The sequence below is a fragment of the Bombus huntii genome, chromosome 4 (genome assembly GCF_024542735.1).
Source record: "Bombus huntii isolate Logan2020A chromosome 4, iyBomHunt1.1, whole genome shotgun sequence".
Lineage (NCBI taxonomy): Eukaryota > Metazoa > Arthropoda > Insecta > Hymenoptera > Apidae > Bombus > Bombus huntii.
In genome coordinates, this window is record NC_066241.1 from 10057623 (window position 1) to 10075678 (window position 18056).

Consider the following 18056-nt stretch of genomic DNA (forward strand, 5'->3'; position numbering starts at 1 on the left):
TCATACGAGAAGTTACGTCGACCGTTGCATGTGCCACGTGAACGTGCAACTTGGTCCAGCGAAAATGGAAAAACTCGCTTTGACGTCGATCATGGAACGCCATCGTTTCGCGTAGAATCGCGCGGCTAATATTTTTCGTAGCGCGACCTGCCGGAATGGTAACACGAGTATTCGTTGCTTGTTCTCTTCGTGAACAAAAATTCGTGGTTTTCCTCTCCGACGGAATCAAAAAATAAGGTTCTTTGTTGGTAACTTTTATAACACGTTTTTATATAGAAGAAGCTAATTTTCGATTGAAATATTGGCATCATTGTTAGTAGTGTCGTTATAGATTGTACTTGTTCGAATTTCCATCTTATCTTTAATTTAATTACCTGCCTTTAGGAAAAATTTCGGAACTTCTGGCGAATTCGAAAGATTTAGAAGCAGAGTAGATTTCAAGTAGAAATTGTGATGTTTTTAGAAATTTCGTCAAGTTTAAGCTATCTAGGTATGGCATCTGAAATTTACATTCATAGCATTTCTAAAGCAAACATTGACGTACTTTCTATTAATCTTGATATCGAAAGTACACTATATTTGAGATGTAAATTTTATTCCTAAATCTATATAGATAAAAGAAATTATTCTCAGCAAACCGTCGCGGTTTCCTCGATGCTTCTCTTTTTAAGTAATTTCCCCTTAAGATATCGTTTTGCATCAAGATCTTCTGACCGCCTCCAAGAGAATCATCTTGAGAAGAATTAATTCCATTTTGTTGTAAGGAAAATAATATACTTGCCGATTACTTTTCTCGTATCTACTCGCGTAAAACCGAACGTTCAACCGTAAATATCTCTCGCTATAACGCTGATCAAATTTCAAAATCATCAATGATAAAAAGGATGGAAACGATAGAAAGGAAAGAAAGGATAGGATGAAACGATACTGCGATAACAGCATCGCGAATCCATCGAGGAACGGAGATGCAACCACGAGAGACGAGATAATTCCCACGTTGGTTGCATTATTAACGGCGCTCTTAATTTCGTCCAAATTCGATTAATGCGCGTGTTAGGTGTTCCTTCGCATGCGGCAAATAAAATGGGCTCTTGGAAAGGATAGTCGGTGGTTGGCGAGCATTGGCAGAGAGCGAGAGAAATTCTGACCGGTTTTGCAGGCAGAATCGTGGAACGTGGACGGTGAGAGGACAGGGGATGAAATAGGGTAGGAAGGGAAAAGCATCGGAAAATGGAGCAGTTGAGCAGAACGAGAAGGAACGACGTGGTTCGTTAACGCTTTCATTGGAGAGCGATTCTTCACAAAGCCAATATAGCCGGTGGCCCCTGTTCTCATTTACTGGCTTGTACATAGCCACTGCAATGGTTACGTTTATCCGCCGGAGACTTCTACGGGCCGTGTGATTCGCTTAAGTCATCAACGACGGATCGGGGATACCTTAATGGCGTTTTCACGAGGCTCGCTCCTTCTCTTTGCAACTTCAATTTCCACCAAATTCGGATCTCGTATTTTCTTATCGACAATCCTAACTTGAATTTAGTTAAAAGTTTCCTCTTTGCTTTTTTGCGCAGAAAAATTTCGATGGAACAAGTATGCGATGGTACGTCGTAAAAATCGCAACTTGAAAGTTCAGTTGGTGTTATACGCTGAGGTTGTGGTTTTTATAGAAATTTTTCTTTCCAAGAGGAAGCCTGCGTGGTGGCGATAATACGTTATTGAAGAGAGCCGGGACACTTTTTCTAATAATTTCTGTGTATTAGATGACTTCGAAGAGTGTAATAGGTTGAATTTTTCCCAACTTTGTCGTTTACTGCTCCTATTTTCGTTACGCTCTTTTGTTATTTTATTAAAAAACTCGGGTCGAAAGTAAATTTCCTTATAAACGTGCGAGGGTAATATACGTCCGTATTTATTACGAACGTGAGTGACATGTGAAAGACGTAATATCCGTATAAGAAACAGAAGCATCACTGTCATGAATCAACTACAGATTTACAGTGTTTTTTTACAAAACGTTTCCCGCACATTCTAGAATGAGACACTTTTATTAAAAAATAAATATTCCTCTTATTTTTACAAATAATTTCAAAAGTTGTTATCAACGCATGAAATAATAACTATTTCATAATAAAATATATGATTGCATAAAAATATTTGCAGTCGGAAGAAATTAAATTGTTTATCTTAGAAAATCAAATTATTAGTTTTGTGAGCACACACTTGCTATTTAAGGGTATAAATAATACCCAAACTACAGATTTATATTACCCCAGACTATACAGCGATGTAGACTACAAAATGACTCGACGAAGTCTTCCATGATATTCTCCTTTTCCATCTATTTAAATTACGCCACGAACATTTTTCATACCATTAAAAACAAAGGGAATACTCGGGTGACCTGCTTCAGCTAAGACGTCCTACATACAGATCTATCGGTGTTAACCTTTTAATATTCCTAATATAAAAACACATTGTCACTGTAGCGAAATGTAGTAGCTATCCAACGTTTCCTCTCATTCAACGTTCCGCAGTCTACGAAAATATCTGCCAGTTGCCACTCTATATAGGTATTTCCATTCTGCTATTGTCTGTTTCATAAAACTGACCAAACCGCGCCACAAAATCTAACATCCAAGCCGATCCGTACATTCACCTATTCGATTTCATTTACCGATCACTAAAACCGACGTGTTTCCGAATTGTTGGCAGAACACGAGGCGATTCTCCGCGAAAACCGTCACCGCGAACGTTCGATATCGCAACAACGGAGGAACGTTCGCCCCATACCCCTCAACGTTCTCGCCAGCCTGCCTCCAATAAAATTAGCATTCCGTTGCTTCGTCGCAGTTCGGAAAATTCGGAATCATCCTTCACGGCCGGCTCACGAGTTTCTGCTACACACATCAACCGTTCCACGAGACGAGCGGCTTCGTAACGGTGGTTAACGGGTAGGAAAGAGAGAACAGCGAGCACGGCTAGCCGTGTGTAAAGAATTCGTGCCGTCGATGCCACAAACTTTCGCTATAAACCACCAATTCCACCCTTCTCTGGCTACAGCCCCTCTTCTGCCCGCACTCTGCCCGGTGCTCGTACCATGCCAGCTCGTATATTCGCAAACGAGCACAAGCCAAGTTTACGCGCGTGCAGCCACACGGACAACGCTTTGCACTCTTTGACACACGAGTTGCAATCGTGCGTGAGCATCGCAAAACTATATATGTATGTACATTTGTCAGACATCTCCTTTCAGGTGATATTTCCTGCATTTTACAACAATGGGGATCAACGTTTGCTCGTTTGCGCACAAAGTCGGCTGCGAGGTACGTTGGTCGTCTAGTTAGGAAAAAAAAAAAGAAAGAAAGGAGGAAGAAAGAAATTGCCAACTTCGATCCCAAAGAAGTATTTTGCTATTTTTTGAATAGTGGTACTATTTAGTGGAGGATCGGTTTGCTGGAGATTTGACGTTTTGGAAAGTTCGAATGTTTTATGGAAGGATCGTTTACGACGGGAATATCGTCATATCGGATGAGAGGTATTTTTGAAGATTTCTAATTCACTTCTTAAGTTTAGTTTGATTTAATGAAATTCAATTCTTCTTTCATTCGTATTTACCTTCATAATTTATAATAAAATAATTTGGAAGAGAAATATACGAAATTTTGTAGCGTTTTTCTTTTTTTTTTTTTGCTTCTGTCGAAATTGCAGAAGAGGGTATTTCGCTATGTTTATTTGAAATGGGATAATTTCTAGGTGAATTGAATTTATAGTTGAGGTATTATTATGCGAAGTGAGTTACATCTCGTCTATTTCTTTCGAAATATCGCGGAGAAGATGATTTTTTGATTAGATTTTATTTTAGTCTTTCATGAATACGAAGCGAATTTATTACATTGATTAATACAATAAATCTAAGTACAGACTGTTTTTGACATGCTTCCTTGAAAAATATCTTACAGCCGAAAATGAGGGAACAATAGTTAAAATAATATTAAAATAGTTTGAAAAATCAGCGATCTACATATCGTTTGAAGCTCGATGGCAAAAGAGACTGCGAAAAAATGGTTGACATAAAAATTTAAAGGCACGCGAATTATTGAATTTCTTTGTTACGTTGTAGGAAACAGCTTCGTAAATCAATCAAAAGATTGTCACGATATACAAATGTTTGCGTCTTTACCGCTTTGAAAAATTCACAAAAAAAGAACTAAAAATAAAATAGAACGTATGAAGCATCGTTTTGTTTTATTCGTCGCTTAACGGCTGACGAACTTTTGCAACGACAGTTAATTGATTTATAACGGCGTTATGGAAAGCGTCGCGATATTATTAAAATAACGCCATCGCAACAACATTAAACGTTAACCTTTTATAAGATAATAAATGTCGTTTATAAGCCATAACGAAATTGCTATAGCATTTAACTATTTTACATCTACAATACTCGATCGTTTTATTATAACTTGCTGTTTCACGAGTATATAAGTAATCACCGGACAAAATAAAAGTAAGAAAAGTTTCAAACTAATATTGCCCTTAGTTTAAAGAGTTTGTAGGCCAAATATTGTTATGTTATCGTAAGTTCAGAAACATTTTATACGATGCAAAATTGAGTGTTTCAATCTTTATCATCATCACAAATTGATAAATATTGCGAGAACAAAAAAAAAAATATATTGCTTGCGTTTTTCTTCCATTATCACATATTTCACGCGACGGTAAACAATAATTTCCACAAATAAAATCTTCTCTGTTACAACCGTATTTCTTTACCTTACACAGAGTTATTCCCACCAAAATCGTATGAAATGTTAAAAAAAATTCTGCTCCGCAAACTCGTGCCGTTTATTCCCACAGCCAATTAATCATTCACGTGGTTTAAGAAACGCGTTTTTCCAAGGGAGCACCAAACAGAAGGCGATAACGCGAACGATAAATTCAGCAAGAGAGAGCGTCTACGCTCGCAGAAACAATACGGAAGCAAACAAAAATAAATTCACCAGACGTTCGTCCGTGGTCGCGCAAGCAAATAATTTCTCATAACAACGAGATCTTAGAACGGGACAGCGAAAACCTTCCTATATCATCAAAAAGACGCCACGATTTCATCTTATCCGCTCGTGTTCCGAGCTCTCTCCACCCGAAAATCCTTCGTTCCCCATTCACGTCTCACGGCTCTTCTTAACCCCGGATGCACAAGCTGCGCGTCGACTTTGCAGAAATTCGCGAAGCGTCCGCATAAATCGGCGAAACTGGGTCGCGAAAACAGTCTCGTTACTCTGGCTCGAGTCAGGACGCGTCGCGACGGCTCTTCCTCGTGAAAACCGACGACTGACCTTCGAGAAAACGACCGGTGACGTTTCACAGTTACATCGGGGCGCACAATGCTTCTAGCGAAAAGTGTGCTGCTGCTAATTGTGCAGCGGGAAACAAGTTACGCTGTGAACCGTGGCCAATTTCATTTAATTAAGTCGATCGCGTTCAACTTCGGTAACTAACATTTGCTTGGCACGAGGCTACGCGAGTTAGCATGTAATTACGAGGCTGGAAATTAATTTTCCACGGCGACGGAATCGCGTGTGAGGTGCATAAAATGGCTGACTCAAACGCGCGGATCCCTTTTGTGAGCGCTGCGCTATTTATTGACGCGTATATGATCGGGTGTTTCTCGACTGAAAGGAAATGCGGTGGATTTATGACGTTAATATAACTATTGGCTTTTATATTTGATTGGAAAGCATACGCGGACAAAAAGCAGCTGTTATTTCTCGTCGGTTTTATTCGCTATAGTTGAGAAATGACGTCAAAAAGCAGTGATTAATTTCTTCTTTTTATAGATGAATGCTGGATTGGATATCGACGTGGTTTCAAAACTGTGCATTATAATTCGGATGTTGATAATCGAATTAAGAATATTTATAGAAATTCCATGAACATAAACGGATGAACAGATTCCATCTAATGATTTATTTTACCTACTAAATATTGTAACACGCTTCTCAATTTCGAACACTTTATATATGTTTGTGTTGTTATTTCTGTACTTAGAGGTAGGATCACAATAGCTATTATTTTATTCTTTGGATAAATCTATCACGTTCTGAGCCAAAAAACCTTTACTGCACTTTCTTACATAGACTAGGGATAAAAACAATTGAAAATCTTAAACCTGTCGATTAAACCTATCGATTATATCTAGAACTATCTTCTAGTTACTATTTATTGTAGCTAGCGCATCTTCGTATGGATGGCAAGCGCGGACTCACGTTGTCATTTTCAACAGTTTGTATATGAGTTACTTTCTGGATCAAGTTTGAGATCTATGAAGTTTCAATTTCTCGATGAATTTTTATCTCATTCGTACAACAATAGTAAACACTCTTGAAATTATATGTGCTACATTCTTAATTTCAACTATTTTTAAGTACGTTCCGTGGAACTTGCGAAGACATGAACGTAATTTAAATATTAATTGTACGTCTCATTTCAGACTCACTGTTAAAGCAGTGTAAAATATTATGAAAAATAATACACGATAAAATAATACAATTAATAAATAATATAATATAATCAGTGGGAATTTTTCGAGTCAAAATGATTTCGAATAGCTGCACACATTCACTCCGACGAAACGTATTTAGCCGAATAATTTTATTTTCCACGTCGAGAACATTTTCCGCTTCGTAGAGATGCTCACGAATTATTCGCAAGCTAATTATTTTGCGCATGTTGCTCTGCTCCCACGATTCTCTACACATATACCGTCGAGCTGTACAGTAACCTTTCTCTTTTTCTCTAAGAACTCTAGAAGCTCGAGCTTCTTATTCCCCTTCGAACTTCTCCTACCGTCCCTATATACCAATACAAATAATTATCTTGTGAAAAATACAAATCAGATTAATTCTACTGACAGCGACAATCAGATAGTATATAAAACGTAGCGATAACTTTTCGATAATGTAAATTCAAGAAATTTTGAAACTATTTCATGATCTGTTCTTTTCATTCGCGAATTTTATTATAAAAAATAAGTACGAACGAAAGAATACCACTTGTACGAATGATAGTTACATTTAAGATACTTGTTGGATTCATATTCTCTTGATTGACTGCAGTTGAACGAAATTAGTGCGCTACATTTAACACAGACAGAGCAGCTTTCCTTGCTTTAATTCAATTAACTTACTTAATAGATCCTGTTTTAAAGGGTGTGGCTGCTCCAAATGAACCATTGGAAATCTGATTATTTTTACGTTGAATTCCTTCTTTAAGATCTCTTCTAAAATAAATGGTTGCTCTAATAAATTGATGCACCAATTATTTGAAATCTGCAAAGAATTCTCTATTTTCTCACATCTGCTACAACATCGCCTAAATGCCATCTAATAGACAGCAATTGTTGAAAAATTATATTTCACGTTTTATCCTTATGAGAGGATAAAACACACCCTATTTATGCTCTTTCTTTTCACGTTACAAGAAAAATCTACTCAACACGAAGCTTTCTTCATATCTAACGCGATATCTACGCACCGATTACTATACGTTACCGAAAATTGTTTAATATCGTATTACTATCTAGCGACGTGTATCGACATAATAATCGATCGAACTATATTTTTTTTTAATTCAAACTCCAGACAGCAACCGTATATGCGAGAGGTGGTTGTATAAATTATCGCAACAAAACTCTTCCTAAAGCCATCCTCCCACAAGAACTTCGCCCTATCTCGTATTTACCAATGTCGCAATCGCGAGGATCTCGAAAACGAACTCGCCGTTATCGGGATGGCATCTCGATATCGAGCACGGCACCGATTTTCCTCGAAATTATTGAGGATGCGAGGCGAGGGTCGACTTGGTCGGCCTTCGCAAAGCTCAACAGCGACTGCCAGTAACGGCGACACTTTCGGAATTTCTTTCGCGATTTATGGCCAGCTCAGCACGTCGCTGACTTCCCGACGCTGCCGGAAAACTGGCATGTGTTACAACTTTCGAAGCAGGAGAGCGCCGCTCCGGCCCGTGGCCGCGATAAACTTGCGACTCGTAGATTCGTCTCGCGTCAGATTCCACTCGTATATTTCTTACACCGAGATTGGATATTTGTTATACCGGTGAACGATAACGGAGCCCTTCTTCTTTTCGGTCTTCCGCCACTCCGTGATTCATGCCCGTAAGTGCTGATACAAACGCTTTATTTATGGAAAACTGTCTTACAGACCTGGCCCATGCCGAGTTGTCGAGCGTTTCCTCCGGCAGGAAAACACGTCCAGAGAAGTGGCAAACGGAGCACTTGAATACCATGGAACAGCTGATGATAGATTTCGAGGATGGAACCCGAGATGCAGATTTCAGAGTAAATTATTCTAAGGCGTTACGTGGCCTTCAACCCTTTATGCCTCGCATATCCCTTGGAAATGCGTATGAAAATGGTGTACTCCTTGCGTAAGTGCTCAGATAAAACTATAGTTATAGTATAACGATGGGAATAAGATACAAGCATTCCATTTTCTACGCGTAAACTACTATAGTTATTTAATTTTATGTGTATATTTCAGATTTGATGTAAATATTAGAAAATTATGTAATATATATAATTATATAGTAAGGAAAAAAGGATTTAAATTTGAGGCTATTTAATTGAATTTCATTTAATTGGATGGAATCTCATTCACCTTCTATGCCTGTTTTCTTCAGTCTTGCAAAACAGCAAGGCAAAATTCTTATCGCCTTATCGATTCCGATATTTAGATTGAACAAGGAAAAATGGAGAGCCATATATATCCGAGGTATAAACATATGTTATAACTTTCACAGTGAAAAATATTATTACACGTATGATAAATTTGTAAAACCCACAGATGGTGCAGCATCGGATTACGGTCATATTTCTTAAGACAAGATCGATGATTTATTAGACATTCCACGATAGCTAAGATGTCTTTCCATGGATTTTAGCTATTTGATTTTAGGTTTCACAAATACACCCTAATCTATCAACTGAAAAAATTGATTTATCATTTGAATCGTCGATGTTCTAGGTCGGATCATTTTTTCGCGCGGATGTCTTCGATCTTTTCAATAACGCATCGTGTTACTTTTGTTTCAAGAGTACGCTGCTAACTATAAAAGAAGCAAACTTAGGCTCGAATAAACTTACTGATGCATACGTTCCTTTCTATTTGCAATAATGTCTTTCAGATATTCGATTTTGTATACTTTTACTCTGCCTGTGTAAAAATTGAGAATTTGGTACGATTTTACAATTGAGACGCGATGTAGATTACATGATGAACCTTCTGAAAAGAAAAATACATAAGAACAACTGCATCACTAATAGTATTAATTTTCGCCAAGTACAACTCCCAGCGTAACCTATAATCTTCCTAAACTAACACCTACATATACATACTACAACCTACGCATGCTTCCAGAGAGAATCCGCTGCAACGTTAAACCGAATTTACATTGGTCCAGTAGCATACCAGTCCAGTGGTCCAATACAGCACTGAGTCGTAACTGGAATAATGTAAACGGTGTTTTCATTCCAGTAAGCAATCCAGCGCAACAACTAAATCGAAAGTCTACTTTTCAATTCAATGTTTACTCCTACAATCGGGAACACAACATTCCAGGGTTACTGGAACAGTGTGGACTATTCAATATCCAGTAGCAAAGCGTAGTACAGTATATCCATTGACACTAGAATCTACCTCTTTCAACGGTACAGAAAAGACTGGAATAACGTAGATATCGATCCATTTCCAATGAAACGACTGTAATGTAATCGCTCGATCCAACGACTGGACTAACGTAGAGCCAGCTTTAAACGTGAAACGCTTCTGTGTTCTGCAAAGCGGCAAGATTTCCAGTAGAAAGAGTCAGCCGGCCGTGCAGGTCGTTTGTTTCTGCAAATTGGGACGACTAGCGGTTAACGTCAGCCGGTTACGTCAACTAAAACCGTCGGCAAGTTCTGGCAGACATCGGCGACGAAACGACTGTCGGTGCTCTTGCCTCGGTAGTTGAATACATTCACAGCCCGATAAATTTTCGTCGACGGGGAAATGAAAGTCGTCGGGGATGCGAGTGTTCGCCGAATAATTCCTATGATCGCGTGTGCTTCGCTAAATTCATAAGGCGGCCCTTAAAAGGACACTCGAGCCTGCTTCTCGAGGAGGCGCCCGCGAGGCAACGCCACTAAATCTTCCACTGCACTTAATTACATTCTCAGCCGACCGTTCTCAGCGCCGTCGCGAACGAGAACAGGCTAACGATGTTTTTAATGTCGACGCTTAAAAAAGCACCGTAAGATAGTCCCTGTAGGTCAGGACCGTACGAGGTCAACTGTCTCTGTCGAAGATCCATGTGAAAACAAACGTCCTCGCGGTAATGACGATCCATCGTGCTTTATACGCATTAATTAATTAATTAATTAATTAATTAATTAATTAAGCGATTATACTTTACGTCTAGAGAACCTAGTGATGCTGGTTTTGAACGTTCCAATTGGACGTTCCAATGCAACGAGTGAATTGGAGACAATTTAATACGTTGGTGTAAGTTAATAGGAAAATATATAGCAGCAAGTCAAAATTCTTCTACCTGGGTGAAAAATCTAAGAAATGAGTTTCTTATATTTTATATATGAGAAGATAGGTTTCTGTAAAGAATGCGGAATAAGTTATCTTGGGTTTCAAACTTTCGCGATGGTGAGATACTTTTTTGCACTTTGCACTTGCACTTACACTTTGCATTCGCATTTTGGTCCAACGTTTCGTGGATGATGTACCCTACTTCTTCAGGGCAGACCTGAAACTGTTTCGGTTGTGGGCCGATGACAAAATGTAAGCGCAAAGTGCGAGTACACGATTACTCATCGTTAGGAAAACTAATATCAAATTAAATTCTTATTCGTACAGAAAAATCTATATCTATTGAAAGCTATGGATGGCAAGGGAAAACGTGTATACATATCGTTTTAAATTAATATATTAATTTTAAGAAGAAATGATAAACGATTTGTGTGTCAGTTAGATTATTATGCAAGTTCTTTTCTTAATGGTATCAGAAACATTTTGATCGTGAAAGATATTTTTAGTTCTAAACAAAGATTTTAACTTTGTGAATTTAATATTAATTTGTAATTTATCTTTGAAATTGAATTTTCTCAGGTACTGTTGTCAGATCTAACATTCTTCAAACCTTTTCATCGAAGTTATTCAATTACATTATGAAAATCTTTATATGTATGAATATCATGAATATCATTAAAAGCAATTTCGCTGAAAGAAGATGCAAAAAAAAGTTGCCATATAATTTGACTATGTGAATTAATATCTGACGTTCGTATTCCATGAAAATAGTTTCGAAACTGTCGTTATATCTCTAAACTGTTAAACTTCCAAACAAGTTTACAAATTACTATTTAGTCTTGTTGTGCACTGTGACGCGAGAGTAGAGAGTTTACAAGCAAATTATTAGATAGACATTTATTCAGAAATACGAGATACTACCACTATTTTGAAATAATGGAATATCATTTAAATGTACAATATCGTTTTAATCCAAATTACTATATTATTATAACCCGAATGTGCAATAAGATATAACGTTACCAACTATTCAAAATATTAAAATACATACATATTATCGTAAAATACATTTCTTAATTTTTCACGCTTATTTCCACACGATCGTCGAACGTTCAATCGTTCACTGTTATCGATCCTCCCCCGTTATATAAAATTTTTAGCGAGAAAATTCCAAGGTGACGCGATCTCGCGATGGTAGAGTTTAATCTCCCAAGTTTTATCGATAATTTAATGAAATGACGTTTCAAAGGGGATATTAGATAACTGGAGTGCTTTTCACGGCATAATTACATCCTGTAATGGATATTTGATGAAATTTAATCGTTCATAAACCGATAGAACTTGCTGGGGAAACGCATTCCGATGGCTGTGGAAGCTTCGTCGACGAGGCAATATCGAAGGAAGTGAGCCAACGCGGAAAGAAATATCGTTAATAATAAGTGTAACGAACTTGTTAAACGTTTGTATCACGTGAACTCCCTAACTATCCTCGAACGAGGTCGGTAAGTGATTGAAGTACTTCTTTGGATGATATTCGGCTAAATATTCGAATGTCTTGTTCCTTTTTTTCTTCTTAGATATACCTGATGAACATGGAGGAGTTTAAATATTCGACTTCAAGCGGTTTGGCGAAATGATTGGCTCAAAGTTGCAACATTTTCTACTTAAACATTGCATACGAAGATTAATAATTAAAAAAAGTGTACTTTGATATATTACACGGTCAAAAAGAGAAACAACAACCTATCGATCCAAAGGTACAAACCTTTCAGAAACTTCATGGTATCTCAGATGACAAATTCACGAAATTTTGTGAAACGTCCAATCGTCATCGCATCTCAATTTTGAAATATGGCAAGCAGCATTGTTGAAATAAAATAATATCCACGACAAAGAAAATACTCTGTTTTATTGTTAATTCGACTATGCTCGAACTGCTAAATTCCACCTCTATCGTTTCGTATCAATTACAGAGGAATTTAATAATCACAATTTCCAACAAAACGATGTGCAATTTGTTTGGTAAATTAAAAAACAATAACAAATCTACAGAACCTTACGTATTTCGACGAATTTCTCCTACTAAGTTCTTGCCACGAAGCTCGCGATACCGATTACTCTCGACGCAATTATAGAACGATCTGCGGAAGTGAAGGAAGAGAAAGAAGAGGAGAGAAAGCGGCAGCTAGAAGACAGAGAGAGAAAGTAACGGAATTTAATCGGTCATAACCCAGAGCGTGTTTCTACTCGGTTATACGGTTCGGTAGTTGCGGATGCTTGGCGTAACGCAATATCGGCAGAAGGGAAGCTACGCGGAAGGAGTGGCGTGGATATTGTGCAAGGGGCGCAATAATACTAAACCGGGCGAGTACATCAACCACTGACTAATTGTACGGCATTACTCGAGCAACAACGTGGAACAAGCTGCTTTGGTCGGTCTCGTTTGTTTCGCGTACGCGCGCGCTCCACGAATTCTAAGGGCGCGATCGTTCCACCGGTAAAAGTCGTTAGGGATGCGAGCGCATCCGGCGGACTTCGCCTCCGACAATTGCAACAAATTGAAAGTGATGTCGGAATTCCTCGTGCCTTCGAGGCGAGGAGAGATTCCCGGTAATGGCCGGTGAGCGAATTCACAACGGGGAACGAGAAAGGGTTCGCTGGAATTTCACTCAAGGACACGAGGACCATCGATCGCGCATCTGGCATGGGTGATTGCGTGGGACGAGGGTGCGCCGTGACATTCGCGTAACTTTAAATACTTTGGAAATGATGTGGATTTAGAATGTTCTCTGCTTCGTTTAGTGCAGCTTATACGTCATCCGTGCAAAGACGACGAATCTATCCGATAGGTGAAAAATACGATACACGTGGTATTAATTGTGTTTTGTAGAGGAGGTGGCAAAATTCAATGTATTTTGCCAATAAATTCATGCGAGGATTTTTTATTTGATTTTGCAATTAAAAAGAGTATTGGTAAGAAATATTTGTTAAACTAGATTAATGTTATTCGTTTATCGTTCAATTTATAAAGAGTAATCTCTTCTTTATGTTGATTATTTTACATTGGGTTACTTTCACATTAACAACTAGATGATATGGAAATGATAGGTTTAAATATAACGAGCAAGTAAATATTTCCAACGGTTCTCTTCGTTTTAAAGCATTGCACGATAATAGTGGCTTATTATCTACCTCAGACGAATCATATTTCAGTCTGAAACTAGTTTAATATCGATATATTTGTCGATGAAACAATTTTGTTAAAATATAAGTTGGCATCGCAACTAAAAATTTGTTATCGTAAAACGTTTGGAAAAACAATGTACCAAGTATAGTTTACTTTTAATATGATATTAGTGGTCCATTAACTGCATTAATCATTTCAACCCGTTTTAAATAGTTGCTTTCATATTTTAATTGCCTTCTAAAATTGCCATTCTGTTATTAAACTGCTTCTGATTTAAACATTTCTTTCCACTTTTCTCAACCTTTGTAGTCAATCAAAGGAAAACAAAATGCCCCACTGCATCGTAGCTTTTCATGATTGAACGAGTGGAAAGGCTTTGTGTCCGACTTTTATGTCCATTTTTACCTTGACATGAATGTACGTTATTGAAATTAACTCTTCTTCTATGCGACACAATGTTACTTAACAACATTATTTCAGATTTTTATAATCCAATACTTGTCATGATATGAATATTTTAAATTGACTGTGTGTATTACAAACGTCAGTAGAGGCGCTTTGTAAAGGTGCTTTTATTTTTTATACAGAAAATGACGTACATTTTATCATAATTATTGCATGCTACATTTGCAAGACTAACTCTTATAACTAAATGTTTTAAAAATTGCTAGATGTTCATTACGGGTGAATTTCTTTCAAAACTTTCGTAAACCAATTTTAGATTGGAGGAAACTAAGAAGAAATATCTTTCCCTATTATTATCCTACTATTTTAATTTCATATGCTGTCTCAACGTAATAAACGATAAATAAAAATGAGAGAAATGAAATTAGATCAAGAGATTTCATCGAAACCAGAGAAGACAACCAATAATACACATGCTCACGGCCAATTATAATATTTCACGTCATCTGTTATTGCTTAACGAACTCGGAAGAAACGATTAAAACTCAGCAGCGTTACGAAAAGAGGTCTCCGATTACCCAATAAAATAAGAAGCTTTATACTTGAAAATCGTTCATCAAAAAGACATAGAATTCGATTATCGATCAAATTACCATAAAGCAACTGCCTCATCGGCCGTTCGGTGTCTGATGTTAGCCTTTGCAAGACGAGATTCTCTGAGCAGCCTCCTCAACGTGGTACACATGATAGGCGTTGCCACAGGATGAATTAATAGTATTACGAGACAAGCGTTCTACTAATGAGCTAATCTATAGCATTTGCTCCTTTGTCTTGTAATTAGGTACCCGTCCCATACCTTGAGCAAACTGCCTTTCCCTCTTGTCTCGCCTCAAATTCTCCGCTACCCGATTAAACTCGTTCATTGAACTTTCCACGATCGCCACGTAAAACGTGGAATGTCTTTGCCCGCTTGTTAGAAACTGATTAAACGATAATCGTTCGCGGTGTCTGCTATAACGTATACACAGATTCAATTTCTAGAGACAACGGAGAGAAAAAATAGTTACATCAATGATTTTACAATTTAAAGTTTCGCGTTCACTTAAATGTTACATCTCTGTTATTGACAGATAAAGTCATCTCGTTGATAAATTTAGTTGTCTTGCGGTAAGATTTATCAATTAATTTTGTAGATAATAAATCGATATTAATTATCGATACTAAATTGGAAAAGTTAATGTATACGTACTTTTTTTAATTTATCGTACAGGACCGAATGAATTTTTTAAACGATTTTGCTTAAAATGAAATCTCACGAAAGGAAATGTTAATTTACATAAAGCGTTGTTCTACCTCCTATTATACCCTGAATTCGTTTCTACTATTCGTGGTATTCCAAAAAAAAACCAGAACTGGGTCATCCGAGTCTTTCTTTAATTTGGATATTTACGGAGTATATAAATATTTTGAAAGCGTTGCAACGTTATCTTATTAAACTAATCCTATTTTCACCTCCAATTAATTGATAAATATTACATTATTCTAATACCTGGCAAGCGCACGTAAGCGCGTTTACCCTTAATACGAATATTATGAACGACAGAAAACTATTTTTATTTTAAGCTTCTATTACTTAATTATTCTATGTCGCAAAAAAATACTTAGATATTCGTTTAAATATTACTTAAAATACTTAAAGATTAAGAATCAAATACCAGAGAACTTCGATTTTCTTTCCACTTTAAAGTCGCTTCACGCGTGCTCCCTTGGCACGAATCGCGCACAACATCAGTCAAAGAAGGTTATTTGGCAAGCTGTAAGCTGTACAAACATACCGACATTAGACAATCGAGATCGATATCGATAACGACTGCGAATACCTTCCTTAGTCGTACGAGGAGCAATGAAACTAATTAAAACGCATTAGTATTCGAGGGACGTTCGAGTAGAATCTCCACGTTGGATTTCGAGCCCACTTATCTCTAGAATTAACAGTTGATAACTGGTACGATTGTATTGGAGTTCGGAACGGTAAATTGACGATCCAAGCCAGTTCTAATCAAAGGTCTAAATATGCTGGTACCAGCACTTGCTACACGACCCTGACAGATTACCAACGCAAATGTGGAACTGCGTACCGAATCCATCACGTAAGACGCCCTTCAGAAATCGTCTCTGTAATCTGACGAATTACGCACGTTCTATTGCGATTCTACTCTAACGTAGCGCAATTAACGATGCTGACTGAATTATTCTTAAGAAGCTTCACAAATGTAAATGTTAATAAGTGAATATCTCTCTAAAGGTATTTCAAAGCGATTATTATAGTAGATATGAGTACAGGTCTATGTAAAGGAATTATTGCGTTGGCAACTAAGTGATTGCGGATTTTGTCATTAGGTGATACTGACAGAATCCGCAATCACTTAGTTGCCAACCCAATATGTTGAAGAAATTTAAGGAGATGATCAAATTTATAGGTGAGAAAAGACGACGTAAGTGACTTACAGGACAAAAAATTGGCTGAAAAAGAATAACAGAAAAGAAGTTGCTTCAAAAAGAACGACATACGTAATTAAGATATCTGAAGTATTTTTAAAAATGCTACAAATATTTTAAAACAGTAATGTTTTGCCTAATGCTTATGCTAAATGTCTTTCAGCTTCTATACATATTTTTAGACTGAAACTTTACCGATGTAATCGTGATAGAGGAGCCTCATAACGGTGCTAATGAAAATTCGAAACACACGTAATATTACGCGATGTTCAGGTTTGAATATACCGCATAATATTCATGACGCAGAGAAGAAATGCTGCAAGAAGAATTTTTCAAAATGAAACGAACTCGCACTGACGCTGACTGATCGTAACTAGAGACAATTCTAAAAGGAGACTACTTCTATTTTCTTTGCATCCAATACGACCAACTACCGCCTAATAAAAAACATGAATTTTTCGTTGAGATTACAACTACAGCTACGTAAAGTCTGTCGCTCCTCTGGAAAGGAAACTTCCGGTGTATGGAAAAAAAACCGAATATATAAAAAGTAATAGAATGAAACGACTAGGAAAAGCGTCTTATAAAAAGCATTATCGTGCGAATGATATTCACCGAAGGTATTCGTCCGCAAGTGTTCGAGTACTTACGTGTGCCAGTGTAGCTGCATAGAACGCATCTAAAATCAGAGTCGCAGAATACCGCAGCTGCTAACGAGTGTCATTTTTCAATCTTCCTGCTCCATTTCGGCAAGCTAACAGCAATCTCGTAGGAAACAAAGGGAGACAAACGTCAGAAGCAGAGACAGAGAAACACAAGCAGCCAAGATAGACAGGATAACGAAGCCGAAACTCTCGTCCGTTAATCGGGATGTGGAAGGGATAGAGAAAGAGAATTACAGGCGTAAATGTACAGACAGATAGATGAAGATGGGATGCCTTGGACTATTCTCCTCGGCCTGACACCGTCTCCCATTGTGCTCTATTGTTGGAACACGCAATATCTGACGCGGGTATTTCAAGAACGAGCGACAATTACTGTCCTACCGGGACAAGGATGTGCCAGAATCGGATCAGCCATTCTGAGACAAGGTCTCCTCTCATCGGACCTCTCCTCGTGTACTAGCACCGGTACAGTTACGTCGGACGAGATTGTCGACTTCAATCGGTTCTGGTCGACGAGGGTTCCTCTACGACTGATTATACGACGAATAACTTGCTGTTCCGGACTCGTTCCACATTAGTTTTCGCACCATGACAATTTGATTTGTTTGGTGGAATTAGCATCGATGGAGTGGATTAGTTGGTCGGGTTTCTATTATACGAACGGCACGACTAGGGAATGAAATGTTTATTTTAATTTTATGCAAGATT

General features: G+C 37.7%; 1 protein-coding gene and 1 long non-coding RNA gene across 2 annotated transcripts in view; one reads left to right on the forward strand and one right to left on the reverse strand.

Moving 5' to 3' along the window:
• Positions 1–18056, reverse strand: part of LOC126864723 (E3 ubiquitin-protein ligase MIB1) — a 346017-nt gene that overhangs the window by 50714 nt on the left and 277247 nt on the right. The gene's annotated exons all lie outside the window — the stretch shown is intronic.
• Positions 5094–11209, forward strand: LOC126864739 (uncharacterized). Its single transcript, XR_007689324.1, has 3 exons — positions 5094–5490; positions 8220–8789; positions 8862–11209. It is a non-coding gene; the product is annotated as an uncharacterized LOC126864739 (long non-coding RNA).